The sequence below is a fragment of the Stomoxys calcitrans genome, chromosome 3, assembly GCF_963082655.1.
Source record: "Stomoxys calcitrans chromosome 3, idStoCalc2.1, whole genome shotgun sequence".
NCBI lineage: Eukaryota > Metazoa > Arthropoda > Insecta > Diptera > Muscidae > Stomoxys > Stomoxys calcitrans.
Window position 1 is genome coordinate 30355797 of NC_081554.1, and position 26796 is coordinate 30382592.

Genomic DNA, 26796 nt, shown 5'->3' on the forward strand with positions numbered 1-26796 from the left:
TCCCTATTTTACTACTTGAGCCCCCAAAGGGCGCAATTTTTATTAGGATTGGCGGACAGGTCTCCAACATATAATTTAATTGTGGTCCGAACAGGACCATATCTTGATATCGCTCTAATGGCAGAGCAAATCTTTTCTTTAATCCTTTTTTTTGCCAAAGAAGAGATGCCGGGAAAAAAACTCGACAAATGCGTTCCATGGTGGAGGGTATATAAGATTCGGCCCGGCAGAACTTTGCACGCTTTTTTTTTAGAAGGGCCATATCGGACAATGTCTTGGTATAGCCCCCATATAGCCCGATGTCGCGGTTTGAAGTCATGGAACCATAAAAGGCGTATTTATTACGCAATTTCTATGAAATTTAAGAGGCGCTGTGAAATGTGCCTGGCATCCGCAACGATTATGAGCAACATACTGACATACAACAGACATACTGAGCAACATGGTCTCCCCATTAAAGGCCTTGAGTCGGTAAAAAACATTTATTACACGATTTTGATGACATTTCACACTGTGATTTGTGGGTAGCCTGGAGCCACAGAGGTTAACATGTCTGCTTATAACACTGAACGACTTGGTTCGAATCCGGGCGAGAACATTAAAAAAAACTTTAAGCGGGGAGGTTAACATGTCTGCTTATAACACTGAACGACTGGGTTCGAATCCGGGCGAGAACATTAAAAAAACTTTAAGCGGGGACTATCCCCTCCTAATGCTGGCGACATTTGCGAAATACTATACCATACAAGACTTCTTCCCAATGAGGTATCGCATTGTATTATTCGATGTAGACGTCAGAATTTGATATCCGGTATTCTTGCTGAGCATGAAATTAAAAAGAATTTTATTATTAATGTGAAAAATCCACTAAATTTTGGTTTTTAAGTCTTCATTAAGGCAACCTTTCTTTATTTTGCCTCAACACTTCCCCTCAATGGTAACCCTCTAAAATGGTAACCCTCTAACTCTGTAAGAACAACTTGCTGTAGATGTTTAGTTACCTTTTCTCTCTTTCCTTTCGTTTTGCCTGCGTATCACAACAAAGTGACTTTGATTCGGTTTTGATGGAATGCCAAACGATTCCAACGATGTTTCCAGCCTAAAATCAAATGATGTTAATGTGTTCTTAATGCTAATACGAAACTGCTACTGTATTTCGCTTTCGGCCCAGAACAGCACTGGACAAGATGGATGATAGGAATTGAATTTTTATTTATGTTTTTGGCGGCAAATTTGAATAGAGCAGCCGAATTGTCAATCACCTTTGACAGAAAAAAAAATATTAGAAACGTAGGACAGACATTTGAATCAACCTTCCACTGCTGAAGCTGGTTTTTTGAATTGTTGTACAAGTAAGGATTTCCATCATTAAAGAATTTGGAAGGGTATGTGGTGCCGTTATTCCATTTAAATCATTCGGATGGTGGGAATGGTATTTGGGATTTTTTTTTTAGGGAAATAAGATGGACTCAGTCTTTGATGGCAAAAAGAGCCAAAGTTTCCCTCTTTTTAGGTTGATAAGAAAATCTTTGTCACAGCTTTAAAACCAGAATGAGTCAAAGTTCCCTTTATTCGTTTTTTTAGGTAAATGAGAAAATCTTGGCCATTGCTTTAACGAAGGACAGAGTCATGTTTTCATTTATGGTTTGGTTTTTCTCTTGTAAATTAAATCATAAATTCCAAACATGCATCTATTTGATAGAATTCCATTTTGTTGCCTACTGCCCTTGTCTAACAGAATGCTTCTTATTACTGCCTTTGGTTTTCGAGTAGACAAAGTCATTAAGGAGTTGTTGCTCCTTTTGCCACAAATGCTTTACTTGTATGGATGAAGGTTCCCATCTCCAATGGGTAATGGGTCCATGGTTGGTGATAACAAAAAGTTATAATTATCATTGGGGGGGGGGTTGTTTGGTCATACTACTTATGCAGAGTTAAGATTATCTGCCAGTCGCTCGGACTCATTAAAATGATAAAATGTTATTGTAACAGTTTGGAATAATTAAATATGAATTGTGAGAGTTTTTGGGGTTGAAGAGCTGAACTTTTTGTATGCAAACGAAAGCAAACAAATTTGGGTTTCTATTCGCAATGCTTCGTGAGCACATGAACTGAGGAAGTGTATACAAAATTTGGAACATATTTAAGAACAAACTGTAACTGGCCTAAGAGATGTTCGATACAACGTTTAGCCCTATTTGGTTTAAAGTTGGCAAAGCCCAGGCTAATCTTGGGTGCGTTATATCCACGGGCAGGTTTACTAGAATAGACTAGTTCGACATTTCAGAAAGTCGTATGAATTACAAGAGACGTCACTACAACACCAAGAGACAACATAGGAAAAACAGGTAAAAGCGTGGTAAGTTCGGCCGGGTCGAATCTTATATATCCTCCACCATGTTGTTGTTGTAGCAGTGAAGTCCTTGCCGATGAAGGACTTCATCGGGTCAATTCGGTACGTACAACCGGCTGCCATGGGATTGACCCTCCACCATGGATCGCATTTGTCGAGTTCTTTTCCCGGCATCTCTTCATAGACAAAAAAAAAAGGATATAAGAAAAGAGTTGCTCTACTATTAGAGCGATATCCAGATATGGTCCGGTTTGGACCACAATTAAATTATAACTTGGAGACCTGTGTAAAATGTCAGCCAATTCGAATAAGAACTGCACCCTTTGGGGGCTCAAGAAGTAAAATAGAGAGATCGATTTATATGGGAGCTGTATCGGACTATACACCGATTCAGACCATAATAAACACGTATGTTGATAGTCATGAGAGAATCCGTGGTACAAAATTGCAGGCAAATCGGATAATAATTGCGACCTCTAGAGGCTCAAGAAGTCAAGACCCCCGATCGGTTTATATGGCAGCTATTTGAGGTTATTAACCGATTTGAACCTTATTTAGTACAGTTGTTGAAAGTAAGAATAAAATACGTCTTGCAACATTTCATTCCAATCGGATAAGATTTGTGCACTCTAGAGGCTCAAGAAGTCAAGACCCAAGATCTGTTTATATGACAACTATATCAGGTAATAGACCGATTTGAACCATACTTGGCACAGTTATTGGATATCATAACAAAACAAGTCGTGCAAAATTTCATTCCAATCGGATAAGAATTGCGCACTCTAGAGGCTCAAGAAATCAAGACCCAAGATCGGTTTATATGGCAGCTATATGAGGTTATGAACCGATTTTAACCTTATTTGACACAGTTGTTGAAAGTAAGAATAAAATACATCTTGCAAAATTTCATTCCAATCGGATAAGAATTGCGCACTCTAGAGGCTCAAGAAGTCAAGACCCAAGATCGGTTTATATGGCAGCTATATCAGGTTATGGACCGATTTGAACCATACTTGGCACAGTTATTGGATATCATAACAAAACACGTCGTGCAAAATTTCATTCCAATCGGATAAGAATTGCGCACTCTAGAGGCTCAAGAAGTCAAGACCCAAGATTGGTTTATATGGCAGTTATATGAGGTTATGAACCGATTTGAACCATAATTGGCACAGTTGTTGGATATCATAACAAAACACTTCGTGCGGAAGGACGGATAGACGGACGGACATCGACATAAAATGTCACGACGATCAAGAATATATTTACTTTATGGGGTCTCAGACGAATATTTCGAGTAGTTACAAGCAGAATGACGAAATTAGTATACCCCCCATTCTATGGTGGAGGGTATAAAGAGGCAAAGACTAGAGTACCAAGAATATATTCTACGAGGTTCTGGTGATGTTAGGAGATCTTTATGAGATAATACTAGGTAGCTGTATGTTGGTATATTGTATTTGAATCGTATTGATAGCGAAAACGCATCTATGATACAATAACCGCATTAACCAAGCTCGACAACCCTGCCTATTAGCTGTACTTTTTCCAATGCATGTATTTTTGTGTAATGACCGACATTCTATCTGTGTCAAATGACACTTCTTACGTACTACACATGATTTTGTTCATCCTTCTTTTATTTTGTCCAGATCGGTCCAGATTAGGAAATATTTGCCATATAGACCGATCTCTCGATTAAAGGTCTAGGGTCCTTAAAGAGCGCATTTATTGTCTGATGTCGCCAAAATTTGGAACAGTGAGTTGTGTGAGGCGGTTATATCTGCCATATAGACCGATCTCCCGATTTTAGGTCTTGGGCCCATAAAAGGCATATTTTTTATCCGCTTTCACTGAAATTTAGGACACTGAGTCGTGTTGGGCCACTAGCTAACCTTCTTGAAGACGACCCAGATACAGATTTGGATATATCTGCCTTATAGACTTATCTCTCGATTTTAGGTCTTGGCCTCATTAAAGGCGCCTCTGTTTTCCGCTTTCACTAAAACTTAGGACAGTAAGTTATGTTGGGCCCCTCGATATTCTTCTTGAAGGAGGCTCAGATTCAGATTTGAATATAGCTGCCTTACAGGCCGATCTCTCGGTTTAAGGTCTTGGCCTTATAAAAGGCGCATCTGTTATCAAATTTGGCGCTTCGTCATCCCCGCCGTTTAGGGTTCAGATCGGTCTATATTTGGTTATGGCTGCCAAAAAGACCAATATTGAACCAAAATTGAAAAATGAAATTTTTTTAATATACCACTCAATGTCCGCTCCGAATTTGGTCCAAATCGGAATAAATAATGCATTTTTGACCGGACTATGATGAAATGTGGTTTACATATATACCCGAAGTGATGGTTATCCTAAGGTCGGCCCTGCCGAACTTAACGCCTTTTTACTTGTTCCATATGTCTTGCATTCTTTCAAGCGATATTTTCCCGATATTTAGCCTTTTGATTGCACTTACGGCGTTGATGGGGTTTAGATGAATCCTTCACTCGCCGTATAACTTCAGGTGTTGTTACAGTTTATTTTTTGGACCACCACCATAGTATTTGGCAATGCTTGTGCTTCAACATTTTGTTCACTTTGAAGTGTTTGAGTTCGCCAGCAACAGCCAGTTGTGATTTTTTCAACTAAATATAAAGTAATCACACTAATGCACTTGAACTCCATCAGTATCGTTATAACGTTTATGGTGCTTCAACATTTTGTTCACTTTGAAGTGTTTGAGTTCGCCAGCAACAGCCAGTTGTGATTTCTTTTTTCAACCAAATATAAAGTAATAACACTTATACGCTTGAACTCCATCTTATATGACTTTCATAAGCTCAGAAGCAAATGGCTTATGGTGGCTTATAAACAATGTAATGAGCTGTCAATAAAACAAATGTCACGTTGCTATCCTTTCTAGTTTGATAGGTATAACAGTGTGAACATAGCACGGCTGCAGATTCGATTGATGTCGAAGTTTTCAGACCGGAGTCGGACTATTGAGCCGATGTCGGACTTCGGTTCGGAGTTGAGCACGCTTGTCCCAACTCATTTTGTTCACTTCGAAGTGTTTGAGTTCGCCAGCAATAGCCAGTTGTGATTTGTTTCAACCAAATATAAAGTAATCACATTAATACGCTTGAACTCCATCTTATATGACTTTCATAAGCTCAAAAGCAAATGGCTTATGGTGGCTTATAAACAATGTAATGAGCTGTCAAAAAAAAAACAAATGTCATGTTGCTTTCCTTTCTAGTTTGACAGGTATAACAGTGTGAACATGGCACGGCTGCAGATTAGATCGGAGTCGAGGTTTTCAGCCCAGAGTCGGACTATTGAGCCGTTATCGGACTTCGGTTCGGAGTTGAGCACGCTTGTCCCAACTCCCAACCGCTTTCGACAACGTCTTAATGCTCCGTCAAGGGTCAGACTCCGCAGCCCTGGAAATTCGAAATGTGGATTGTGCGCCGCTATTCTATCAATCTTCCTCGGTGTGTGTTCTTCGGAAATCAGTCTTCTGATTCCTGTCTTGAGGGTGTTTGTCAGAAATACAAGATTTTCTAGAAACGAGCATAGGATTGTAATCGATTGGCCAGCTGATCGGACCATGCGCTACCGAGAGAATTCTTTTTTGGCAAGCACGGTTCGCATGTGGAATCTACTTCTGGCAGATGTCTTTTCCGCTACTTAAGACATCCAGAAAATAAAAGCAAATGTCAATAAACACTACTCCCTCTTTCCCCCCTCCTATCATTAACTATCCTCTCCAACTCATAGGGGACATCCCCTGCATGCTGGTTGATTAAAAAAAACTTGGTAATATTTCGTCTCAGTTACCCTGTATTATATTCTCAAGCAACTTTCGTCCAAGAGGATTGCCATTTGCTTCTTATTAAAAAAAAAATGCACCTATCATCGAATATATTTCTCACCTACAAATATTCTCCTCAGTATTATGATCAAGGCCATTATTAAAAATGAAAAGTTAATATACTAGCATCAAAGACAGATTAGAAGTGCCTCAGATTCCTGCTGCCAAGAACTATCTCAGTGCACCATACCATAAATAAGCGTCATTTCAATGCAAGCTCTAAAAACAAAGGTGATGAGATGTGATTAAGCCGTAAATTATTAAAACACGTTCTTATGCGGCAATGTGACCGATATCACAAAACGACATCGACACTTAATGAATATTGATAAACGGGGCGTAAACGGAGGCGTTTTCTCACTTAACACAGCTCAGCGATGCTGGACAGACAACCTCACAAACAACATCAGCGGTAGTCAACTAATATTTATTTTCTATATTAAAAGTTAAGACATATCAACGTACGAAACACCTTCTATTGGATGAGGAGATGAACTGACAGGTAACAGCAACAGCAGCGTACGCCCCTCCAATGGCGGCACAACGACCATAAAGTTCTATGACAATTCTATTAGAAAACCCCACCTCGTAAATTTTTTTTTTTTTTTTGTTTCAAGTGGCCACCCTCCACACTTTGGCTTTTCTACTCCCCAGTTCAGGTCTTTGTACTGCGGTGTATCCACATCATGGTGATTGGGTTTTTTTTTCAATAGATCTTAAACTTGTAATGGATCTCTTTGGGAGCACGTTGAGGCGGTTTAAGTTGGCAACAAAAAATAATTGCTGTTTGTTATTAACTTTGGTTACAATTTCATATTTGAGGTTTGAGCTTTGAGTTTGAACAGCATTGTGGGAAGGGGGGGTGGTATAATAAGCTTGGTTAGCAGTTAAAAGGCACCAGGTGCCTACCTTCCTGCCTTCGACACATGGACGGACATTTTCCTTACTGAGTAAAGCCCTAGGAAACATTTTTAAATTTGAATAAATTCGATTATTTTTCCCTAAACCGCTTGGCCTCTCCCTCGTTCAATTATTTTCATTGAATTTTGCCAAGTTTGCTGTTATGATCACTGTGTGCTATCTACCATACACTGCTGTGACTTTTGCTACAAAATTAATAGGCGGCAACCTTTGGGAGTTAACAGGTGACCGCTAAAACCGGCATATCGGCCAAAAAGACACATATCAAGTGGCCGCAGAGAGAGAGAAGCTGTCTGTCAGTCAAACATTTCCAACGACAGTTAATTCAACTGACAAATGTTCTATCGTCACATCGACCGCCTTTATGGGCCATACCACATACGCGGCTATCATTATCAGAGTTGGGCAAAAGTTGGCAATTCAGCCAACCCAGCTCAGTTAAGTTTATTGCAGTTTTCAGTTTATTAATTAAGTTGAGAAAATTGTTTGTTGGAGTTTATGTTGGCTTTTTTTTTTGTAATGTTTCATTTTCCAGGGGGTCTTTGGTGGCCATAAGTTGTCATCCATGGGATATGAAGTACATCTAAATACCGGCAAGTACTTCTTGGGCAATTTATGAAATTGATATAGCAATTGCTGGCAATTGCTACCAAACGACATGTTGACAGTTGGTAAATGTAAGGAATTTGTTCAAATGGGAAAACAAATCCGTTAGGAATTTCTGTTTATACCCTACACCACCACTGTGATACAGAGAAGGACTAGACCCATTGATAAGTACGATATACCGATCGGCTTAGAACCACTGCCTGATTCCATTTAGCTATGTTCATCTGTCTGTATTCTTGTGTATTAGTATTCTTGTGGTCAAGGCACAGGTCGAATTTGTTATCACATTGTCATTAAACCAAAATTCTTCCAAATCGAAAAATTCCCTAAAATTTTCTACAACTGTGAAATGGATAAATATGCTTCAAATTTTTTATGCTGGGTCCAGGAACTGACCAACCACTAACGATTTTCGATATTCTCTTGCAGAATTTTTTCGTCGGCTTTCCCCTTATAGTTTCTATCGGAATAAAATTGTGGCTTTTACAGCCTTAAAAGGCCATATTGGATGAAAAATATATATGGGAGCTATATCTAAATCTGGACCGATTTTCATGAAACTTTGCACACATATGAGGACGTTGAATAAAACGGCCCATGCCAAATTTTGTAAAGATCGGAACAAAATTGTGGCTTCTATAGTCTTAAAAGGTCATATCGGATGAAAAATATACAGGGAAGCTATATCTAATTCTAGACCGATTTTTATGAAACTTTGCACACATATGAGGACGTTGAATAAAACGGCCAATGCCAAATTTTGTAGAGATCGGACCAAAATTGTGGCTTCTACAACCTTAAAAGGCCATATCGGATGAAAAATATATATGAGAGCTATATTAAAATCTGGACCGATTTTTATGGAACTTTGCACACACATGAGAACGTTGAATAAAACGCTCCATGCCAAATTTTGTAAGGATGGGACCAAAACTGTGGTTACTACAGCTTTAAAAGGGCATATCGGATGAAAGATATACATGGGAGCTATATCTAAATCTGGACCGATTTTTATGGAACTTTGCACACATATGAGGACGTTGAATAAAACGGCCAATGCCAAATTTTGTAAAGATCGGAATAAAATTGTGGCTTCTAAAGCCTTAAAAGGCCATATCGGATGAAAAATATATATGGGAGCTATATCGAAATCTTGACCGATTTTTATGAAACTTTGCACACATATGAGGACGTTGAATAAAACGCTCCATGCCAAATTTTGTAAGGATGGGACAAAATTGTGGCTACTACAGCTTTAAAAGGGCATATCGGATAAAAGATATACATGGGAGCTATATATTAGTCTGATCCGATTTAGATGAAATTTTGCACACATGTTGGGACGTCACAAAAAGCACTTCGTGCCAAGTTTTGTAAAGATCGGACCAAAATTGTGCCTTCTACAGCCTTTATAGGGCAAATCGGACGAAAGTAATATGGGAGCTATATCTAAATCTGAACCGATTTAAATGAAATTTTGCACACATATTGGAACGAAACACGAAACATTTCATGCCAAATTTGGTAGAGATCGCAACAAAATTGCAGCTCTTACAGCTTCAAAAGGGCATATCGGATGAAAGATATATATGGGAGCTATATCGAAATCTGGACCGATTTCAATAAAATTTTGCATGTATTTTGACTCGTTAAAAAAAATACTTCGTGTCAAATTTTGTAAGGATCGGACTAAAATTGTAACTTCTACAGCTTTAAAAGGTCACATCGGGTGAAAGATATATATGGGAGCTATATCTAAATCTGGACCGATTTCGTTCGTCCTTGGACCAAAAAAGACACTTTTGCAAAATTTTGTGAAAATCGGACAACAAATGCGACCTGTACCTTGATTACAAGAATGCATGGACAGACAGACAGACGGACATAGCTAAATCGAATCAGGAAGTGATTCTAAGCCGATCCGTATACTTATCGATGGGTCTACTTATCTCCATCTTAGCTTTGCAAACAAATGCAAAAATCTTTAATACCCTGCACCCCAGTGGCGGTGGTACAGGGTATTATAGATCGCCTACATTGGAATATAGCCATTAACAATATAAAATATTTTCTCTGGAAGAAAAAGGCGTAAAAGTGGTCGCATATGCTGATGACTTGGCAGTTACGGTTAGGGGAAAGTTTCCCAGCAGTCTATGATATATACTTCTGGAAGCTCTACGTAGAACAGCGAAGTGGGCTACCGCAAGTGGTCTAGCTATAAATCCGTGCAAGACAGAAGTAGTTCTTTTCAGCAGGAGATACAAGGTGCCTACAGTTGCACCTGTCTCCTGGGGTGTCCAACATTTCGGACTTACCAAGGTTATTGGAAGCACTCTTGGAGTCTATGCGTCGTCAGTTTTCCCACTGGGCAGTTTGGTGGTGTCCAAGGCAGAATAGAAGCGAAACAGCATACAGTTGCACTCGCTGGTGTCGTACCCCTTGGTGGCCTCTACTGATGGGCAGTTTTGTCCGATGACGTCACGGCACAATCGAGGCAGAAAAAAGGGGAGATTGATGTTCTTGCCGTAGTATTGGCAGGGAAAAGGGCAACCAATAGCAAGTTACACATACACTTTTTTATACCCTCCACCATAGGATGGGGGTATACTAATTTCGTCATTCTGTCTGTAATATGCAGGTTACTGTCTAATCGGAAAACATGCTGACAAACTGAAGGTTGCCAGTAACGACTCTTGCAGAAGCGGTAAGCGACATATAAACTAAGTTTTCAAGACTTGGCCCGAAGGCAAACAAATGATAGACGGTCACAAAGAGGGGCTGTGAGCATTCCAAAACTATGTGGCCTAATGTAGACTTGAAGAGGTCAACCGCCTTGCCTTCACTGGCTAGAACAGACGTCTCTGTCATTGTGTCCTTCATGACAGGTCACTGTCTAATCGGAAAACATGCTGACAAACTGAAGGTTGCCAGTAACGACTTTTGCAGAAGCTGTGAGGACATCGAAGTCGAAGAGACTATAGAACACCTTCTGTGTGTGTGTCCCGCACTGGCAGTCAGAAGGGGTTCCATTTTAGGTTCTCATTTCTTTGATAACCTATCTGATTTAGCGGATGTGAACATTCGCAAGTTGTTGGGCTTTTTAAAGCGATCTGGATAGCTCAACGATAGGAATTAGAAGGCATCTTTCTTCTACTGTTCCTGTGGTATCACAATGGACGAAAACGTCTGAGTGAGTCTGATGGCAGACGGCCACTTAAACCTAACGTAACCTGCAAATGTCTACAACATTTTTTGCCGCTCAGACCAACAAGTTTTCCAATTTTTCCCCGCTTGGCCCACTTTGGTAAGGGGCTAATTTTGGTTTTAGTTTGTATCACCTATCTATGACCAGTCCAGCACAGTGGGTCATTATGTTAAATTCAAATATAACTTTTGGGGCGAAATTTCTCCAATCTGAAATATAATTTGAATATGGTGACTTTGGGTTCTAAAAGCTCTTGGTAGGGGCTAATTCTAGTATTAGTTTGTATCACCTGCCTATGACGAGTTCACTGCAATGCCGTTTTAAAAATGGGTCATATAGGTCTTTAAAAAATATTTCTGTCATAAAGGTTTGAGTGTTTGGTTATTACTTAGCATTTTATAGTTGTAGATAAATTATTTCGCAAGTGATTTTAGAAAATATTAGGTGCGAAAATGCTAAAAATTATTTTTTTTATTTACAATATAAAAGAAAATTAGTTAACAGTGCTCTGTTAATCACTTAACATAGCTCTGTTAAAATTTCAGGTTTGTGTCTTGGCTAAGCTGTATTCAAATTTAACTTCACGGCCATTTCGTGGTGCTACAAACGGAAAGACTAGGTTATGGTGGTTGGTATAGAAATTCTTTCGATAACAGGAAAGATAAAATTAAACCCTGAGTTTTTCCGGCATTTTACATTTATGAGTTATTTTATGTAACATTTTATTGTAGCCACCACCATATGATGGGGGTATACTAATCTAGTCATTCCGTTTGTAACACCTCAAAACATTGATCTAGGAGTCCATAAAGTATATATTGGGTTGCCCAAAAAGTAATTGCGGATTTTTCATATAGTCGGCGTTGACAAATTTTTTCACAGCTTGTGACTCTGTAATTGCATTCTTTCTTCTGTCAGTTATCAGCTGTTACTTTTAGCTTGCTTTAGAAAAAAAGTGTAAAAAAGTATATTTGATTAAAGTTCATTCTAAGTATTATTAAAAATGCATTTACTTTCTTTTAAAAAATCCGCAATTACTTTTTGGGCAACCCAATATATTCTTGATCGTCTCGAAACTCTGATTCGAAGTAGCCATGTCCGCCCGTCCGTCTGTCAAAATCACGATAGCGGTCGAACGCGTAGAGCTACCAGCTTGAAATTTTGCACAGATACTTAACAATAATCTAGGTCGTTGAAGATTGCAAACTGGCCATAACGGTTCAGATTTGGATATAGCTCCCATATAAACCTATCTTCCGATTTGACTTCCTGAGCCCCTGGAAGCCGCAGTTTTCATTCGATTTGGGTGAAATTTTGTAAATGCCGTTCTGTTATGACTCCCAACAACTGTGCCAAGTATCGTTCAAATCGGTCAAGAACAGGATATAGCTGCCATATAAACCGATCTCCCGATTTGACTTCCTGAGCCCCTGAAAGCCGCAATTTTCATCTGATTTGGCTAACATTTTGCACACAGTGTTCTGCTATGACTCCCAACAACTGCGTCAAGTACGTTGAAATTCGGTCTATAACTATTGGGTTGCCCAAAAAGTAATTGCGGATTTTTTAAAAGAAAGTAAATGCATTTTTAATAAAACTTAGAATGAACTTTAATCAAATATACTTTTTTTACACTTTTTTTCTAAAGCAAGCTAAAAGTAACAGCTGATAACTGACAGAAGAAAGAATGCAATTACAGAGTCACAAGCTGTGAAAAAATTTGTCAACGCCGACTATATGAAAAATCCGCAATTACTTTTTGGGCAACCCAATAGATATAGCCCCCATATTTTAGCAGAGTCTATGATGGTGGGTTCCCAAGATTCGGTCCCGACGAACTTAGCACGGTTTTACTTGTTTTACCGCAACTTTTCCGAAGCATTCCATTAATAACCCCAATAAAAATCCATTTTAAAATTAAATCAGTAGTAGGCTCTATAGACAACTCTTCTCCCACAATTCAAAATATGTCTTCCATTGACAAAACTTAAATAGATAGACCATTACTGACAAAGGCATTAATGGTTGGCGGTGGGGGAAAGGCGATGACACGAGCCAATTGTAATCATTAACGGTGAGTTGGACATAAATTATCCAAGGAAAAGCAGCAACAGCGGCAAAAAGAACAACAGCAACAGAAAACGTTTAACAAAATTATATAACAGCCGTTTAAGTGGGCCATAAGGAGCATGAAAGAGGAGAGTGTCATGAGTTATGAACAACAACACCCACTATTATTGTAGTATCAAGGAAGGCAGCGCACCCTTTTTAGTTGTTGGTGGACAGGGCATAATGGCATAGAAGTTGAGATAAGGATCTTAAAGGTCACTACTAAGAATGGTGGTGGTGGTGGTGATGGTACTTCAGTCAAAGCAATTAAAAACCGCCTAAATGTTTCACAAAGCCAAAATGGAACGCTTAAAAATTAAAACAAACAAAAAGGACAAGGAGTCCTTGGGTAAGAGTGAAATAGAGGGTCACTAAAAATACTCCAGTTACACTTTTACTCTCCGCCAGACTAAGGGAAAATAATAGGGGTCGGTTATTTGTTGTAATGGCCTTATCGAGAGAGAGAGAGAGGGGGGTTGATGATCATGATTACATGTGCTGTTGTGATATCATCACACATGGGGGAGTCACTTTTTGAAGTGTGCCAAAAGTGTGAGTCTCAATGTTGTTGTTTCTCTGTTTGCTCAAAGCCTGCAGAGGTAATGTGCGCCTGCGCACATTATACATAGGGGTGGTTTCCAAACAAAAGGATGCTCTGCAATCATTAAAAACAAAAAAATCCTTTTATTGACTGCATAGAGGGACACCTACACCATTGTTGTTTGATGGCAGCATTTCGCCAGAGTTTTTGTAAAAATTTGAACCTGGCCATAAATCACAGTTTTTCGACAACCAGCATGTATCCTTTTTCTGGTTGCTATGACTTTGTCACCATGAAAATTGCCAGAGGCACTAAATGAGAGAATTTTAAAATAGATACCAAGTTTGCACCTGGAAAGGAGTTTCACATTTTTATGCACCAGAACAATTTGGAATAAAATTCTGGAAAACTCGCATAGAGTTGAGGGTGTTGGCCACTCCATGGCCACACAATGCAACTGTTCTCTGTTTTCTCAATTCCAAATGGTCAACCATTCACCGCCGTTTGCTCAACACTGCTCATTGTTGCAGTTGTTTTCAATTTTCCAGGCTTTTTCAGTTGCAGTCGGGTGAAAAATTCACAAACAAAAGTCAAATTTTTCCCAAAAAATAATGGTCATTATTTTCATGGTATTGGCCCTGACAATTGACCAATGGGTTGTGTAATATCTTTATCATAGCCAGGTCCTTCTGGTTTTAAAGGACTTTTGTGTTTTTATTTGGCCAGTGGTCAAAGGAGGGGGGGCCCAAGAGAACAATTAAACAGATTGCCCAGCTATGACAATTGCCTTGATCGCATCATTATCATTGGCACGACAAAGAGATGACCGAATATCCAAGACTACTGAAGTCCTTTAATTGATGTCACTTCAGCCAGGCTGCAAACATTTTAATGGCCATGTATTCTTCTCTTAATTGCAAAGACTTTGGTATTGAGAATTGAATAAATCTCACAATGAAGGGTGGCGTTGAGCCATCAGGCCTTCTTTGATTCATGACCACAATCTTGAGCATTGCTCAAGAGAACAATTGCTCAATATTATTGAGCAATTGGCCTCATGGCCGGATGTAATGCAAGGAGTTTAGAATTACTGCGAATTTTTTGAGACCACACGAGAATCTGTATCCGGCTTTCTTTGAAAAATCCGCTGTGCAAATACAATTTTCGCCAAACCATTGCACAATTTATTCAAAAGATTTGGCGGGCAAAACTATTGTAACACCTTTCAAAACCGGATGAAGGGTAAATATGGTTGATGTCTTAATAACAAAAATTCCTTGAAAAAAAGTTTTCTTAAATGTTCCACAGGAAAATGCAATTCCAAAATAGCCTTGTTGATATCATGCTTAAGGGAAAAGCGTTAAATCTATTCTTAGGGAAAATTAAAATAAAATTTTTGAGATAATCTCATACAAATTTGGTATTTAGGGACAATTGTCTAGAAATTTTATCTAAACCTTTAATTTAAGAGAACGTTTCCTTGAAATTTTGTTTTAAGAGAAAATTATCAAAAAATTTCAGTCCATTCGTATACGAATTGCACCTTGTAGGGGCTTAAGAAGTAGAAGTGGGTAGTTCCGGATGGAACTAGTTCATTGAAACTTATGCAAGTAAGGAATTGCTGGAACTAGTTCCATCTCTTTCCTTCTTATAGTTCCATAGTTTCTTATATTTGCATATACACTTTTCTTTCGCTCCCTTTTTTTAATTTATGGACCAGCTGATGCCATATTTTTCAGCTTCATTCACCTAAATAGAAGCGTCAACTTTTTTAGTGGACAACAGCTGTGTACGTTGTGATTTAGTCGAACAAAGTAAAAAATACGGATTTTAAATACAATTACATATACAGTCGGAATGTTGGTATCCACATGTACAATTACAAACACTCATTTTAAGATTCAAAACTAGATTCAAAGCTCTTTTTTTGTTTAAAAAAATGGGTCTAAAATGAAAATTATGGAACGAAACTGAAAGGAGCGATCACGAAAAGAAACTAAAATACCCACCTCTATTAAGAAGCAAACTCGGAAGATCGGTTTATATGGGAGCTGTATCAAGCTATAGATCGATTCAGACCATTTCTAACATGTATGTTGAAGGTCATGGAAGAAGCCGATATTCAAAATTTCAGCCAAATTGGATAATAACTGCGCCCTCTAGAGGCTCAAGAAGTCAAGATCCCAGATTGGTTTATATGGCAGCTATATCAGGCTATGTATAGATTTGCGCCATACTTAGCGCAGTTGTTGAAAGTCACCTCGTGCAAAATTTTAGCCAGATCGGATAAGAATTGCGCCCTCTAGAGGCTCAAGAAGTCAAGATCCAAGATCAATTTATATGGCAGCTATACCAGATTATTATCGGATTTAAATCGTACTTGGCACAGTGGTTGGAAGTCACACCAAAACACCTCATGCAAAATTTCAGCCAAATCGGATGAGAATTGCGCCCTCTAGAGGCTCAAGAAATCAAGATCCAAGATCGGTTTATATGGCAGCTATACCAGATTATTATCCGATTTGGAAGTGATACCAAAACACCACTTGCAAAATTACAGCCAAATCGGATAAGAATTGCGCCCTCTAGAGGCTCAAGAAGTCAAAATCCAAGATCGGTTTATATGGCAGCTATATCAGGTTGTGGATTGATTTGAACCATACTTAACACAATTATTGGAAGTAATGCCAAAACACAATGTGCTAAATTTCAGCACAATCGAATAAGAATTGCGCCCCTAGTTGCTCAAAAAGTCAAGAGCCAAGATCGATTTATATGACAGCTATATCAAAACATGGACCGATTTGGCCCATTCACAATCCCAACCGACCTACGCTAAAAAAAAGTATTTGTGCAAAATTTCAAGGGTATAGCTTTACTCCTTCGGAAGTTAGCGTGCTTTCGACAGAGAGACGGACGGACGGACATGGCTTGATCGACTCAGATCATCGAGGTAATCAAAAAATATATATACCTTATGGGGCCTTAGACGAATATTTCGAGGTGTTATAAACGGAATGGCCAGATTAGTATATCCGCATCCTAAGGTGCTGGGTAAAAAAATGCTTGAAATTAGTTGAAACTTATTTTTAAAATCCGTTTCGTTGTATCGGCTGCAATTAACCGAAATGTTATACGCATAGACCTTTGAAATCTCCTTCCAGTTCGTAGCGGACGATAAGTTATATGGTGCTGAAGTAAAATCAATCGAATGCTACCCTGCAGAAACCAAAAAAAAGTAGAGGGTCTAACGCTAATTAAAAATTCAAACATGTTGCGATTCAATTAAAAAAGTTAATAAACCAATTAATTTTTTTTGTTACTTAATAACAAAAAAAAAGGTCCATAAAGCCCATGAAAAACTTCTATTAAATAACATAAAAAAATGGTCAATAACGAAAACACAATTAATTTTTTAATTGAAAGCTAAAAAAAAAATTCGATCGCGATTGTGATTGAACATTTTTTCAGATTCAATTAAAAAAATTTTTTAATCAATTAATTTTTTGTTTGAAAATTTTAAACATTTCAATTACGACTGCTATTAAACAAAAAAAAATCATATTCAATTAAAAAAATTATTGAATCAGTTATTTTTTTAATTAAAAACTATTTTATTTTCAATAAAAATTTTAATTGAAAATTTTTGATCGATTTTCTTCTATGTACACAGAAAAAATAAGAATCACTTTCAATCAATTATAAAATGGCATATTCAATTAAATGGGTTTGGTTGGGTTTGGTGGGAATGAGGGTGCAGGAATTAATCCGCCCCATGCCACTATAGACATACACCTAAGCCAGTAACCGGCATGTCAGGAATTCCATTCTGCAAACAAAATCCCTGAATGTTTTCCATACCACGCCCCTTAGTTGGTATATGTTAGGTATTTTGTCCCCACCTAAGTGCCGGTATCTATTAGTCGCGAATGCCGAGCAATGGCAAAAATGCTCCAACGGCTCATCATCTTCGCCACATGTCAGATATTTTGTCCCCACATAGGTGCCGGTGTCTGTTAGTCATGAAAGCCGGGCAATGACACATGTGCTCCAACTTCTTCACATGCCCTATACATGCTTTCACTTGTCGCATCGATTTCGCTTAAGTGGGCTCGTAGTCCTATGTGCCCCGTTATGATACCGTAAGCTTTCCTGACCTCCTTCTTGCTTCCTTTTAGCAATAGCCTCGTCTGCTCAAAATCTGGATCTCCCCAAAGGATTTTCGCCGTCCTGCCGACCATTTCGTTGTTGACCCGAAAGATTTCGGATTAACCCAGTTTGTAGACAGCATCCCACTGGCCTTCACCGCCTAATTGTCTGCTTTTTCATTACCCCTTACTCCGTTAAGGCGCGGCACCCAAACGATGCGGATCAAGCCATTCTCAGAGAAGGCGTTAATCTCCTTCTTACAATCCAAGATGGTTCGTGACTTTATCGTCCTGGTTGTTTTTGCCCTTATGGCCAGTTTACTGTGCTTACAGATGTTCACAATGGACGTCCTCGGGTTAGCACCACACCGCCTCACACGCCCGGATCTCCGCCTGCAGGACCGGATTATGACCAGGCACTCTAAAACAGATCTCAGTCCCTGTGTTCTCAATGTAGACCCCAAGGCCCACTCTGTTCTCTAGCTTTGATCCATCCGTTTAACATAATCTCCCAGATGGCAATACTAAGGTTCCGTCAGTCCGCTGGCAGCAGTGCCTTGCACTCGACCTCATGTGTCGTTTCAGGTATCCGATCGAAAATCTCTTTCATTCCCTCCAGGTTTCCTATCGTCGCCTCGATTATACTGCGATGCTCCTATCCTCTGTCCATTCTCCTTTCGCTTTAAGTCTCATAGACGCAGCGGCTGCCTCATACTTAATCCCTATGTTTATGGGTCGGATATCTACAATAGCCTCCAGTGCCCTAGTAGACGTGGTCCTCGTCGCTCCTCCTATGCCAAGACAACATGATATCTGTACCTATTGTATCATCCTAACGAGAAAATAGTATGAAAATTTTGCCTTAAAAAATTTTATTGACATTTTTCCTTTAGAGAAAACTTTATTGAAATTTTGCCTTTAGTGAAAATTTTATTGAAATTTTGCCTTTAGAGAAAATTTTATTGAAATCTCGTGCTTAGAGAAAATTTTGCTTAATTTTTGTTTGTAGATATGTCCATTTACTGCATGCTCTTCTCCCCTCCATTCTCATTTCATCTGAGTTACTGTAGTCCCCTCTCAAGCATGACATTGAAATGGAACATTTTGTTCTTGGCTAAAACAATTGTGCATGGCGGCACTTGTCAAAAGTTTACAAATGCCACAAAACACAAACATGATTGCCAACATTGATGATGCCGATGATGATGATGATGACGACGACAAGGATGTCCAAAATACTGACGATCGTCATCATGCGTTGAGATTACGAAGCCGTTCATTCGAATAACAGCCATTATGATGAGCATAAAAGCTTGATGGCAACCATAGACCGTCATTACCATCATGAGGCTGCTGCTGCCGATCGTTGCAGCAGCAACAATATTACCTTGACTGTCAACTTCAGCCAGAAGGCGCAACAACAATTGTACAAATCACCATGGTATATGTGTATAATTAGAGAAGAGAAATCGGCCATAAGAATATTCGGGTTGAGGAAAACCGGTTAGAAAGAAAAAAAAAACAAATAAAATTCTGTAAAATGCATGAAATCTTTATTTGAATCGATAGAACGGTCCAAAGTTTCCTATAGCTCTTTAAAAACCACCCTTTACATATCTTCTTGGTCGTCATACATTTTAAATCGATCTAGCCATATCCGTCCGTCTGTGTTGGGAAAAAAATATATTTATTCTAACACGTTCATTGTTCAGATACAAAAAGTTGTAGTGCTGAAACTAGCGCATTTCTGGTGCGCTAACGTAAGCAGACACTTTCTTCTCCGCATACAAAGTTGCACCACTGTATCGAATCAATGTTTTTTTTTTTTGTTTCTGGCACGATCTTTAACGAAAAATAGAACATGAAACGATTTTAAACGAACCTGGGATTATTAACAACAAATCATTAAAGTTGCTACGATTTTTATAATCAATTTTGTGCTTCTAGTAGCGCTGAATTTCATACTTTGTAAAAAGGTATTCAATTGGGAAATTTCCCTTCAATCTCACCAGTGAAGTGCACAAGCAACGCTGAGTTGCCTAAACGTCCTTTACAAAGCTGCTGAAAGTTCAGCGAGTTTTTTTGCTGGGAAGGAGCCATTCTATCGGATACAGCTTTCAATTCAACCGGAGATACATCATTAAGGCCTGGCCGAAAATTTTTATCGATCAAAGGATTAATGATTTGCGCACAATTTACTTAACAACCACCGACGAATGCCTATCAGTGACTACCTCTTCTGGCGCCACGTTGTTCGTTGAAGAGATTCGAATCCAGGAGTAGTTGAAATGTTTCTTCAATAGATATTGTCCATACATTCTTTGATTTCTGAATGTATACTACTGCAATAGGTTTGGAGGCTATAATTTTCGGTAGCTTAGAGACCTTGGTTGGATCCTCTACGGAGCAGCAGAGTTCCACCCAGAATTCGTTCGGAGCTTTTTTCAGCTCGCCCTTGTAGTTTTCTAGCAAAGCCTTCCCAACAGTGAAGTGGCCTTCCTCCTATCGAAAAGTTTTCTGTAACCCTTCCTTAGACCAACCAGTTCTAGGGTCCACTATAGCAGTCGCTGTTAACCTTAGCTTAGCACTAGAACCCGTCTGCTACGCAAGCGATGCTTCTAAGGGTAAAGATCAGAATCAGTTATGCGAATGGGCCGAAGGGGTCTTGCATATGGCATATGACTGGGCTAGACCTAGAGGTCTCAATATTAACCCAGAGAAGACTGAAATATGCCTATTCACGAGGAAGACGAAGGCGGGCCAATTTAACGCACTACGTTTCCCCAAAGAAATGATTTCTACATCTGACAAGGTCAAATACTTGGAAGTGATCTTGGATAGGAAACTTAATTGGAAGTGCACATTCAGGAGAGTACTGAGAAGGCCCACAGATATTGGGCACTATGTAGACGGGCCGTAGGCTCGAAATGGGGCCTGAATCCGAGGATAGTCCACTGACTCTACAGGAGCGTGATTAGACAATATTTACTTACGACTCAGTAGTTCGGTGGACTGCTATGGAGAAAAAGTGCAGCATAAGAACCATACAACAGGTTCAGAGAACATGACGTCTTGGCATAGGCGGAGCGGTGAGGACCACGCCCACTGGAGCACTAGTTTGGTGGACTGCTATGGAGAAAAAGTGTAGCATAAGAACCATACGACAGGTTCAGAGAACATGATGTCTGGGCGTAGGCGGAGCGATGAGGACTACGCCCACTAGGGCACTGGAGGATATTCTAGATATCTGACCCATTCACATACAGACTAAGTGTGAGGCAGCCTCTGCGACTATGACACTTAAAGCGATGAGAGAATGGATTGAGCATGGGAGCAGCTCATACCAACGCGTTATAATCGAGGCTACGATAGGAAACCTGGATGGAAGGGTGGAGGTTTCCGTTCGGATACCTGGGATGAACCTTGAGGTTGAGTGCGAGGCACTGCTGCCAGCGGCATATTCTTGGATTGACGGGACCCTAGTATTGCCATCTGGAAGATCGTTTTACACGGAGGGATCAAAGCTAGAGGATAGAGTGGGTTTGGGGGTCTACATTGATGATGCGGCTTTTGTCATCCTCAGAGAAGGCGTTAACCTCCTTCTTACTCTGCAAGACTGTTCGTGACCTTAGCGTCCTAGTAGTTATTGCCATTATGGCAATTTTACTGTCGGTAAAGATGTTCACACTCGACGTCTTTGCGTTAGCATCACACCATTTTACGCATTCCGTGATCGCCCAAATCTCGCCCCTAATTATTAAGAATTTTGTAAGTAGCACGGGATTCCTAACTTAGATTTTCTTTTTTCTTTCTGATATAGCTCCTATATTAACCGCTCTCCCGATTGGACTTCCTGAGCCCCTGGAAGCCGCAATTTTTGTCCGATTTGGCTGAAATTTTGTACCTTTTTGCCCTTAAAAGTCACGATTTTTTCCCGATTTGGCTGAAATGTTGCATTTGGTGCTCTGTTATGACTCTCAAAAACTGCGCCAAGTACGGTCCAATTCAGTCTATAATTATATATAGCTCCCATATTAGCAGAATCCATGGAGGTGGGTTCCCAAGATTCGGCCCGACCTAAGTTAGCACGCTTAGGTCTATAATGGTATGGGGCAGATTAATATCTGCACTCTCTTTTCAACCTAACCTAACCTAAACTAGCACTAAGACATTCATACTTAAGCAAGTCATTCAGGGCGTTCGTGAACCTCTTGACCATTGTACAGGAGAGGGGATAGCCGGATAGTGTGTGTGGCCTATGTCCTCCAACATACGTGGCAAGTCTGGCGTGAATCGGTCTAGAACCTGATAAAGCGCTCAAATAAATCGATCTTCCGATTGTATTTCTTGAGCCCCTAGAAGTCACAGTTCTTGCCTAATTTGATTAAAATTTTGCAATACGACTTCTCCTGTTATCTTCAACATTCATCCCAGATATAGTCTGAATCGGTCCATAACCTGACAAACATAGCTTCCGTATAAACCGATCTACCGATTTTACTTCTGGAGCCTGTAGAGGGTACAATTTTTATTCGATGTGGCTGAAATTTACCATAAAGACTTCTACAGCGGTCTCCAGCATCCAAACTAAGTATGCTCCAAGTCGGTTCATAACCAGATATAGCTCCAATAGCTTTGCAGTTTTTATCCATTATCCCTGGTGGAGGCTATATAAGATTAGTCCCAGCCGAACTTAGCAAGCTTTTACTTGTTCTCAAACTAAGTGAGAATTGCGCAAAGAAATTACCTCGATTGAGTGGGAATAGCATAGTAAATCGAAGTAGAAGACGAAAATTGGTCAGCATGTCTCGATATAAGGAAAACAAAGGCCCTCTAAGGGCATTTGAAGTGCAAAGCGACTTCGAAAGAAAGGACAAGAAAATCGTGCTTGAACGCAATGTAATTCATAAATCTGACCCCCAACTTTAGCTCATTTCAGAGCACTGTACTAGTTCGTTTTGTTAGTTCATTAGTTCAGTGTGCTGTTCGTGTCTATTTTCATTATTAGCACTGTTTCTTAAATCATAGTCGGATATATCAGTTCAGTTAGTTCACTAGTTCAGTTCGCACAGGGAGCAGTTTTTGGCTATTTTCGTTCGCAGGTTATTCTCCTTCAACCTTTTCGATGTCAGATCATCGGTTTTTATTGATTTCCCAATGGATGCATTAAAACAGCGGCGAAGTAAACGAGACGACAACATTTAATTACAGAGCAGATATAAGCTGACAGGGATGGTGAACTCAAAGGAACGAATAATGTCAACTAGTTCACTCATTTAAATGAAATTCTCAATCGAACTTTTTATGTGCTATATCGTAGCGCAAAGGTTAGCATGTCCGCCTATGACGCTGAACGCCTGGGTTCGAATCCTGGCGAGACCATCAGCAAAAAAAAGACATTCTTCAGCAGTGGTTTTTCCCTCCTAATGCTGGCAACATTTGTGAGGTACTCTGCCATGTAAAACTTCTCTCCAAAGAGGTGTCGCACTGCGGCATGCCGTTCGGACTCGGCCATAAAAAGGAGGCCCCTTATCATTGAGCTTAAATTTGAATCGGACTGCACTCATTCATATGCGAGAAGTTTGCCCCTGTTCCTTAGTGGAATGTTCATGGGCAAAATTTGTATTTTGCTATAACCTATCCTAAAGTAACCGGGTTTCTCCACCGTTTATTCTTAACTCGTGACAAATCTGTTGAGTGAATTTCATACTCATGCACGGTTACACATTCGATTGTATTTAATTCGCATTATCAACGCATTGAAGACTGCTGAAGAAGTCTCAGACCACAAGATGCATGCGTTTATTAAAAGAGGGCAGAATGGGGAAAGGTTTTGACTGCACCACTACGAGTGTCTGTCTCTGGGTTAAGTCAAATCGGAATTGAACTTGAATTGTGTGATTTGTGGCTGGGGCTGCAACTAAATATTGCCAATGCTGCATGCAGTTCCTCAAAGCTGTTGTTCTTGTTGTTGCCGCAGTAGCCTTTGTTGATTGCTTTGTTCTTGCGATATCTGCCATGGCACAAAGCCAAGAATGGCTGACTGGCTCACTCACTCAACGCTCAATGATTTCGATTGATTCGTGCGTTTGTAGCTCCGCTGTTTGGCTTTGACCGATTTGAAGTTTTAAGGAAGCCATTACACGCATACGATTGACTCGTTTTATGATCTGATACAATTCCTCCAAATGCCACAATTGGCGATGGGGACGACTACGTTGTCCAGCCACTTCTTTACTGGTGCATTGGATGCACTGTTTGCCTCGCACTTCTCCTATGCTTTGCCACTTGCCAATTTTTGCTGTAGTTTTTTTTGCAATTTTTTCTCTGAGACTCTTTGCTGATTGTTGCCGTTGATGCTGCTGCAGCGGCTACTTTTGTTTGTCTTATTGAGTTTTAAATTTATTGTTGCAAATTAAAATGTGTTGTTTGGTATTTTTATATTATTGTTCAAATCATCTACATCACCAACAACAACAAGAAAAAGTAAAACATCAAAGAAGGAAAATTACCAGATCGCTGCGTGTTAAGTATTTAGTAAATTGCCTGCGAAGGATTTGGCGTAAATGGAATAAAAAGGAAAAGACAGGAGGAGTGGGGAAACCACGCAACGCAAGCACGGACCTACCTACGCCGGAGCCTGTGTCACCCCCCCTTCGGAACCATCCTGTACCCTCAACAAACCTCAGGAGAGATACCAGAGGTACGTTCGCAAGTTCACTCAGATCACAGAAGAAACGGCTTCCCAGAATGGAGAGCTTACGTCTCTGCAGACCCGCACAGGAACAAAGTAAGTGCTCATTAGTCTTCTCCTCATCCTCATTGAGGCAACGCCTACAGAAGTCATTGTGCGGTATCCCCATGCGCGCCGTCTTGCAGCCTATGCTACAGTGTCCGGTTATGACCCCTGTCAAAGTACCCATCGACCTCTTAAAGAACACCAGCAACTCCCTCGTCCTCCTCCGGCCGATGACCGGCCATAGCGCCTTTGCAGTTCGGCAATCATCTACTGTGTCCCACCTCGCCACCGACGTCTCCCTGGCCATCCCCTCTACTACTGTCTTCAGTAGTTCGACAAATGGCTTGTAGGCAAGACCGATGACTGGTCCGCCCATTTCCTGGAATCCCCTCATGCCCAGGAACCCATGTCAGCATCACATCGTGGACCCGGAGCCTATCCAGGGTTTGCAAACAGTCCGCCACGCATCTTGACCCCAAGGCCTTGAGCGCTGCCATACTGTCCATTCTGAGTTTCGAGGACGGAAGGCCCCTTGGGACAGTGAGTTGTGATGAAACTTTCGATATTATTTGTCAATTTGGCTCAGATCGGTTCAGATCTGGATATAGCTGCAATATAGACCGATCTCTTGATTTAAAGCTTTAGAGCCATAAAAGGCGCATTTATTGTCCGATTTCGCCGAAATTTGGGACAGTGAGTTAAGTTAAGCCCCTCCACATATTTCTGTAATTTGGTCTAGATCTAACAAGATTTGAATATAGCTGCCATATATACCGATATCTCGATTTAAAGTCTTGGCCCCAAAAAAGGTGCATTTATAATCCGATTTAACTGAAATTTGACACAATGACTTATGTTAGGCATCCGTCTTGTATATGGTTCAGATCGGTTTATTTTTAGATATAGCTACCAAAAAGGTCCACTATTTTTTGTTATACACAATTAAACAATGACTTGTACTTGTTAGTATTTGGTCCAAATCGGATCACATTTCGATATAACTGCTATGGGACATAAGGTATGCAATTTTGACCGGATTTTGATGTAAGGTGGTTTACATATATACCCGAGGTGGTGGGCCGAACTTAACGCCGTTTTACTTGTTCACGTTCCACTTTCGTGTACTTGTACTCATTCTCTCATTCGCTGTGTCTCTTCCGGTATTAAAGTAGAAATCAAATAAATAATTGATATTTATAAAATATTAATATATTATATCCTCCAATTAAAAAAAAAAACTTGCTGTATAAGTTTCTAGTACACTCCACTCTGTTATCTTCGCCAACATTTCTCACCCTATTTGACTCCCCATTACAACTGGATTGTCTCCACGCGTGGAGACTGCGAAGTGTCTTATTTTAGCAAAATACCTCTCTCTCTCTCGTAGGGGACCACTAATCGATTTGCATACAAATGTCATGGTCTGACTTTAACTTATTACAAACAAAACCATATCCAATTAAAACTTGTGTTCAAAAACCGAACAAAGAATGTGAATAAATAATTAAAAATTTTGCATTGAGACACAACAAAAAAATTTGCAAATCGCAACAAAAACAACAACAAGAGCTCACTCATAAATAAATCCTTAAACACATTGAATGCTCTGCTAATTAATTATACTGCAACATTTTTTGCTGGTCTTGTTTCGTTTTTCCGGCGATTGCAAAAACTTCAGTGAAGGTTTTCTTTGTCTTCTTGCTGTATGAGGTTAGTTTTCTTAGCATTTTTGAGTTATTTTTATGCACATATTATTAACAATTTATGTAAATTTCGGGCATACACAATTAATTGAATAATTGCTAAAATAAAAACTTTTGTTTTAGCCCTGGCAACTTAGGACACCAACTGCGCTGTGCTAATCACTCATGCATGATGGATATACTGCTCGTATGCATAGCCAACTGCGAGCATGAGGCTACCAAGCAAACCTACAGCTACCTGTTGCTAGTTTAGCTCTTTGGTAAGTAACCCGACATTTATTTGTAATACCTTTTTAGTTATTGTTAAAATTTTGTGATTCACATACATATGCTTAGAGCGCAAAAGAAAAAAAAACGCAAAAAATCTAGGGTTTTTATAAATATTCGTGATGTGCTAGAAAAAGAAACTTAAAATATCGAAAAAGGTCTCAAGGGGTATAACATGACCATAATGCGCACTACATGGAAGCAGAAAAGTAAGGGCAACATTGTTTTGCCCAATGCCATTTGAGGAATATTTGGTTTCTGGAGGATGGCGGGAAAGTTTCATGGGTCAGAAGTCAATGGTCTAAAGAATTGGATTTTCAAAATTGGTCTATG

The 26796-nt window shown here is 39.7% G+C and overlaps 1 long non-coding RNA gene across 1 annotated transcript in view; it reads left to right on the top strand.

Annotated features, from left to right (window-relative positions):
* Positions 1–26434, top strand: part of LOC131995768 (uncharacterized) — a 151801-nt gene extending 125367 nt beyond the window's left edge. The window contains exon 3 of the long non-coding RNA XR_009397616.1: positions 26320–26434. This is a non-coding gene — a long non-coding RNA (uncharacterized LOC131995768). The remainder of the gene's footprint in view (positions 1–26319) is intronic.
* Positions 26435–26796: the final 362 nt, after the last annotated feature.